Source organism: Cavia porcellus, unplaced genomic scaffold (assembly GCF_034190915.1).
Source record: "Cavia porcellus strain 051 isolate PalLab524CR breed Dunkin Hartley unplaced genomic scaffold, mCavPor4.1 scaffold_17, whole genome shotgun sequence".
In the NCBI taxonomy this organism is placed as follows: Eukaryota; Metazoa; Chordata; class Mammalia; order Rodentia; family Caviidae; genus Cavia; species Cavia porcellus.
This window is the reverse complement of record NW_026947500.1, coordinates 23,882,677-23,888,056: the sequence shown is the minus strand read 5'-3', so window position 1 is coordinate 23,888,056 and position 5,380 is coordinate 23,882,677. Positions and strand designations below refer to the sequence as shown.

Below are 5,380 nucleotides of genomic sequence, written 5' to 3'. Positions count from 1 at the left end.
CAAAGGGAGCCTCTTGCCTCAGCCTACCGAGTGCGGGGATTGCAGATATGTGCCATTGTGCCGGCTTGAGTTTAATTTTTTAGCAGTTAACCTTATCTAAGACATAACTGGGTGAAGGGTAATGTTGGATGTGGTAGCACAAACCTGTAATTTTGGTACCCTGAGCGGCTGAGGCAGGAGGGTCACAAGGCCAAAACCAGCCTAGGCAGCTGAGTGACTTTACAGGACTGTCTTCCCCAAAAAGGGCTGGGAGTTTAGCTCAGTGAAGAGGCCCTCAGATCAATCCCTTGCACCACAATCAAAAAATGGATAGGGTCGGGTCTATACCACGCTTTTTTATTTGCTTCCTGGAAAAGAGGAGAGAAATCTCAAAACCCTCTGGGAAATACCTTTAGGGAAGAAGTAGGAAGGAGGTATATACAGCTATGGTTATATATATAACAGCTTTATATATATCTTGCCCCACCTACAGAAGAAGGATCATGAAATTAAAATATCCAAATCCTGGACCATGGATATAGCTCAGTGACACAGCACCCACCTGGCAACCATGAGGTTGGGAGTTTGATTCCCAGTACCAAGAAAAAAAAAGAAGAAAATTCCAAATCTTGACAGCTGTGAAATCTGCCTTTTTAAAATTTATTTTTTTATTTTAAAGGGAATAAAACAAAACAAAACAGTGAGAACAATATTGGGTTTCAAAAAAAAGACAGAAAGAAATCCCCCATACTTGCTATATTGCATATTGTTATCCTCTGAATAGATGCTCGAACTACCAGATCTAGGCTTGCAAAGTCAGTCAGTCAATTCAAGCATTAGGCTGTTTGTTTTACTTCAGTTCTCGTCATCTCAGCCAGTGTTCCTCCAAGTCAGATGGTCCCTTACAGGAGGGGCTTGTGGGGTGGGGCAGCAGTGCTCTTTTTGTTTCCCAGCTGGAGTGCTGGCTGGCTCACAGGAAGGCTTGGATTGGCTTCTTGGTTCTCCTCCTGGTCCTCATGGCAGCTGCTGCTTGAAATCTGCTTTTGAAAGGACTTCTTAGGGCTAAGTGGATCATAACTTGAGGGTAGAGTTCTAGATCATTACAAAAAGGTGTATTTGTCCAGTGTGAAAAATTTGGTATTGTAACTGATCATAGTGGTGCAAGCCTGTAATTCCTACACTCAAGGAGACTGAGACAGGATGAGTCCCACAAGTTTAAGACCAGCCTGGGCTCTAGTTCAAGGCTAGCCTGCATTACATGGTAAGATCCTATCTCCAAAAAAAGTCCTCAAATTTGTTATTATACCTTTAATTTTGCTAAACATGATGGTATTATAGATTTAATTTTGCTTGCCTGTAGTCCTAGTTACCTGGAAAGCTGAGGCAGGAGGATTACTTGAGCCCAGGAGTTCAAGGCCACTTTGGGTAGCATAGTGACATTCTCTCAAAAATACAAATAAAAAAGAGCCAGGCGTGGTGATGCACATCTGTAATCCCAGCACGTGGGAAGCTGAGGCAGGAGGATCACTGTATATTTGAGGTGTTACAGAGTGAATTCAAAGGCTGATATGTTCAAATACATAGTGAGATGCCCACACTGTGGGCTGTACTCATTCTCCTACTTTTGCTTGACTCAGACTCGCTCTGCAGAGTCTGTTTCTTTTCCTACCTTTACTAAAACTTTACTACTGCTAAAAGAATTATAATTACTAATCATTAAGCATTAGCAAAAAGCATATATATATTTTTTACTTGTATATCTAAATACTTATTTTAAACTGTACCCTAGATAAACTCTCTGCTTGATGCCTCCACCCTAGATTGTTTAAAATAAAATGGCAGGAACCACGGATACAGCTCAGTGGTAGAACACTCACATTCCATGTGCAAAACTCCAGGTTTGATCCACAACACTGCAAAAAGTAAAGGAAAATAACATTTTAACAAGAAGAAAGAAAACCTGTCTTTCTCTCTGGTGAGACACATCTATTATGTGTGTCTTATATTTTGGAACACATGCCGGTAACAGAGAATCCACCCACTTGGTGGCAGTGTACCTACACATGTAGGTTTGGTCCTGTTCAGTTAAAAAAACAAAACAAAACTGGATGGTTGCCAGGTGTGTTAACATGCACCTGTAATGCCAGCACTTGGGAGGCCGAGGCAGGAGGATTGCTGCAAGTTTGAGACCAACATGGGCACAAAGTGAGCTCAAGGCCAGCCTGAACTGCAGAGTAAGACCCTGTTTTAAAAGAAAACAAAAAAGTCACAAAAAGCCAAAACCAAACAACAAAAAAGACTGGCTGGCTGAGGCTGACTGCACAGCCTAAACTCAGATGGCATGCTGCATGCAGACCACAGTTCTGCTCCAACCTGCCCTCGCACTGCCAGCCCTCATCTCCCTGGGGGTCCCCAGTACCCATGGGTTCCCTGTACCCTGTGCTGGGGACAGCCTATTTGGTGGGGATGTGCGTATGACATGCAGGCTGTGGCTGAATGGCCGGAAGGACAGCTCAGGCTGTCTGAGTATCTCCAGTACAGGTCTAAACCCAGCTGCCTGGTGTGGGAGGCAGAGGAGGTGTCCGTCCACCTTCTAGAGGACACGAGAGCCCTCACTCCACTCTGTGCCAGCCCCAGGAGCACATGACATCCCAGGAGCTTCACCAGAGCCTTCGTGTCGGGACAGATCTGAAACTCTTCCCACGCCACAACTGTGTCCACCTCTCCTCAAGAGAAGGCCATGCTGCTGCTTCCGGGTCCACAGACCGGGGCTGGGAGGGACAGTTCAGAGGCTGCAGATGCCTGCCGGGCTCGCAAGCTGTCTCCTCTTCAGCTGGATGGCTGCTGCGCCCTGAGCGCTTCTCTGCTCCCTTCCATTCCCAAGGCACATGAGCTGTTTTGGTGCTGGGGATGGAGCCCCAGGCTGGGCTCATACTACACCCCCAGCCCTTGTGTCCAATTCTGTCCCTCCGTGGCCCCGAAGTCCAAAGTCTTCTGTGCCCGCCGAAGGGCCCCATTGTTCTCTTGCTGCCCAACTTCCCGCTCTCCACTTTCCCAGCCCCATCTGGGCCCAGCGTCCCAGGCCTAACCTCCTCCACCGCTGACAACACCGGTCCCTTCTCTTCATGGCCTTGCATAAATGTCCAGTATGCCTCCAGTCTCTTAAGAAGGATTTTTTGGTGCCAGCGTCTCAGGGAGGCTTAGCTTGATCTCAATAGTTAAATCTCTGTTGAATGAGAGGGACCTGGACAGAGGGTGGTTAAGTCTTTGTGGCTGCTTATGCGTGTTGGTCAGCTTTGTCCTTCACCCACAGGTTCCTCTGCCTCCCAAGCCAGGGCCACCTAGACCTCACTCTAGGAGACTTCTTCACTTCTAGCTCCCACAGTAGCCCCTGTGTCCACAGGTGTCAGAGGGGAGACGGAGGCCTGGGAGGGAGGACAGGAGAGGAGCCAGATTTCCTGTCCAAAGTTTCTTGTCCTGGCCTTGTTTAGGTGTGTGCCATTTTCATGCTGCAAGGAAACTGAGGCCTGGAGAAGGCATGAGACTCTGTGAGGCCTGGGAGCTGGGTGCACCGAAACTGCAAACACGTCCCTATATCCTTAGACCCTTCCCAGCCTTCCTTTTGGTGGGAACCCCGTCCAGCTTTGGGGTCCTTGCCTGGGACTCTGGGACGCCTTATCTGTAACAGGATGCCCTCAGTTCTTCCCCTGCTGAACCTCAGCAGGTACGAATACTCCCTGCTTTTCTAAGGGTACCTTGTGACTCCACTGTTGACACCCTAGTGCCCCAAGATGTTTGCTGGCTCTCCAAAGTCTAGGATGGGAAGAGGGGCTGAGGTGTGGCGGGACCTGGTCTGCCTGGCTTTCCCACCTCCTTAAACCTGGTCACGTCCCCTCTTCCTGCTAAGCCCTGGTTCTACCAGTTGCAAAACTAGGAAGCTGAATAGACAATCTCTAGAGTCCTGTGGCTGTGACTACCTGCCTACCTGCCCGACCCTAGTCCCCAGCACCAAGGCCACCATTATCGAAGCTGGGCACACCAAGGGTAGTGCTGTCATGTCTGTGGCCTTGTGAGTCCTGGCCGGCTGCTTTCTTCCCTGCCCCACTCCAGCTGAGCCTGGCCTCTAGGCCAAGTTCCAAGACCCCAGCTGCCATCCCCCCACCACCCCAGTTACCTCCTTTCTGTCTCTCGGAGTCACTGGGTTAAGAGTGATGGGGGACTCGCCTTTTTGAGATCGCAGTGACAGCCTTCCATGTGCGGCTTCAGCCCCCATTGACAGTCCTGGCAAAGCAGGGGTATTATCATTTTGCAGACCAAACCCCAGAGAGCCAAGGTCATACACCAAGGTCACACAGCTGTCAGTGGCAGAACAAATACTTGAACCCAACTCTCTCCTGGGTCAGGACCCCCTGGGCACATCCAAGAGCTGTGGCCACAGCCGCCACATCCCGCGGTGCCCTGGACGCCAGTGACTCGGAGCTGTTTATTATCTATGCTCCCCACGCACTTCCAAAAGTTCCAGTCACTTCCTGGAGAGATGTGTGCACTGAAGGAGCAACAGAGAACCGGAAGCACAGAGGTTTAGGGGCAGCAAAGGGCCAGCAGGACAGGGGTCAGGGTGGGAGCTGTGTTCTGGGACCAGTGCCACCTCCCACCCTTCTGGCTTCCACTGCCCCCACCCCGAGACCGACAGTGGTGACTTCATAGGACCAGGGGGGAGTCATCCTGTTTGTGGAGGGCCAGGGCGTTTGCTGCCTGGCTCCATCGAGGGCTCCTGTGTGCTGCCTCTGAAAGTGAAAGTCAGCCCTTCCCCCACTGCGTCCTGGGAGTCCTTGACCCCAGTCCCCGCCCTGCACACAGCTCATCTCAATCACCCTCACAGAGAGACTTTGCTTTCCTGACAAGGCCCCTGGCCCTGGTGACCTTCCCCTCACCTCAGGCGGCTGTGAAAGAACAGAAAGAGGGCACTCTGCTTGGTGTCGGGATGCACGGAGATGCAGACACAAGTCCACTCCCCCACCTGTGCCTGTGGCTTCAGGATGAGCCTGCTACCCCAGCTCACCATTATCACCTTGCCCCCTGGCTACAGAGACTGAGATCAGGGATATGCCCTAGCCCTGAGTCTGTCCAGGGAAAAGTAGCCCGGGACCTGTTCTGGGACTGTTGGGAAGGTGCCAGGGTGGGATGCAGGGAGCGGCCCCCTCCTAACGAAACTAAACTAGTGTTTCTCACCGGCATCTTGGTATCAAGAGTAGGTCTTGCCTGAGAATGTAGCCAGCCCCAGAAAGCCTTCGAGCCCCCATTAAAGAGACATTTCAGTAGGGTGAAAAAATCTCTGTTCTCACACCCCTTTTTTTTTCTTAAATAATAATAATGAGAGGCAGGTATGGTGCTCACTTGT

General features: G+C 50.5%; 1 long non-coding RNA gene across 1 annotated transcript; it reads right to left on the bottom strand.

The window, feature by feature from the left end:
* Positions 1–625: 625 nt before the first annotated feature.
* Positions 626–4,670, bottom strand: LOC134470878 (uncharacterized). Its single transcript, XR_010040075.1, has 3 exons — positions 4,154–4,670; positions 2,115–2,221; positions 626–1,892 (listed from the first exon to the last, which is right to left on the bottom strand). It is a non-coding gene; the product is annotated as an uncharacterized LOC134470878 (long non-coding RNA).
* Between the last annotated feature and the right edge of the window lie 710 nt (positions 4,671–5,380).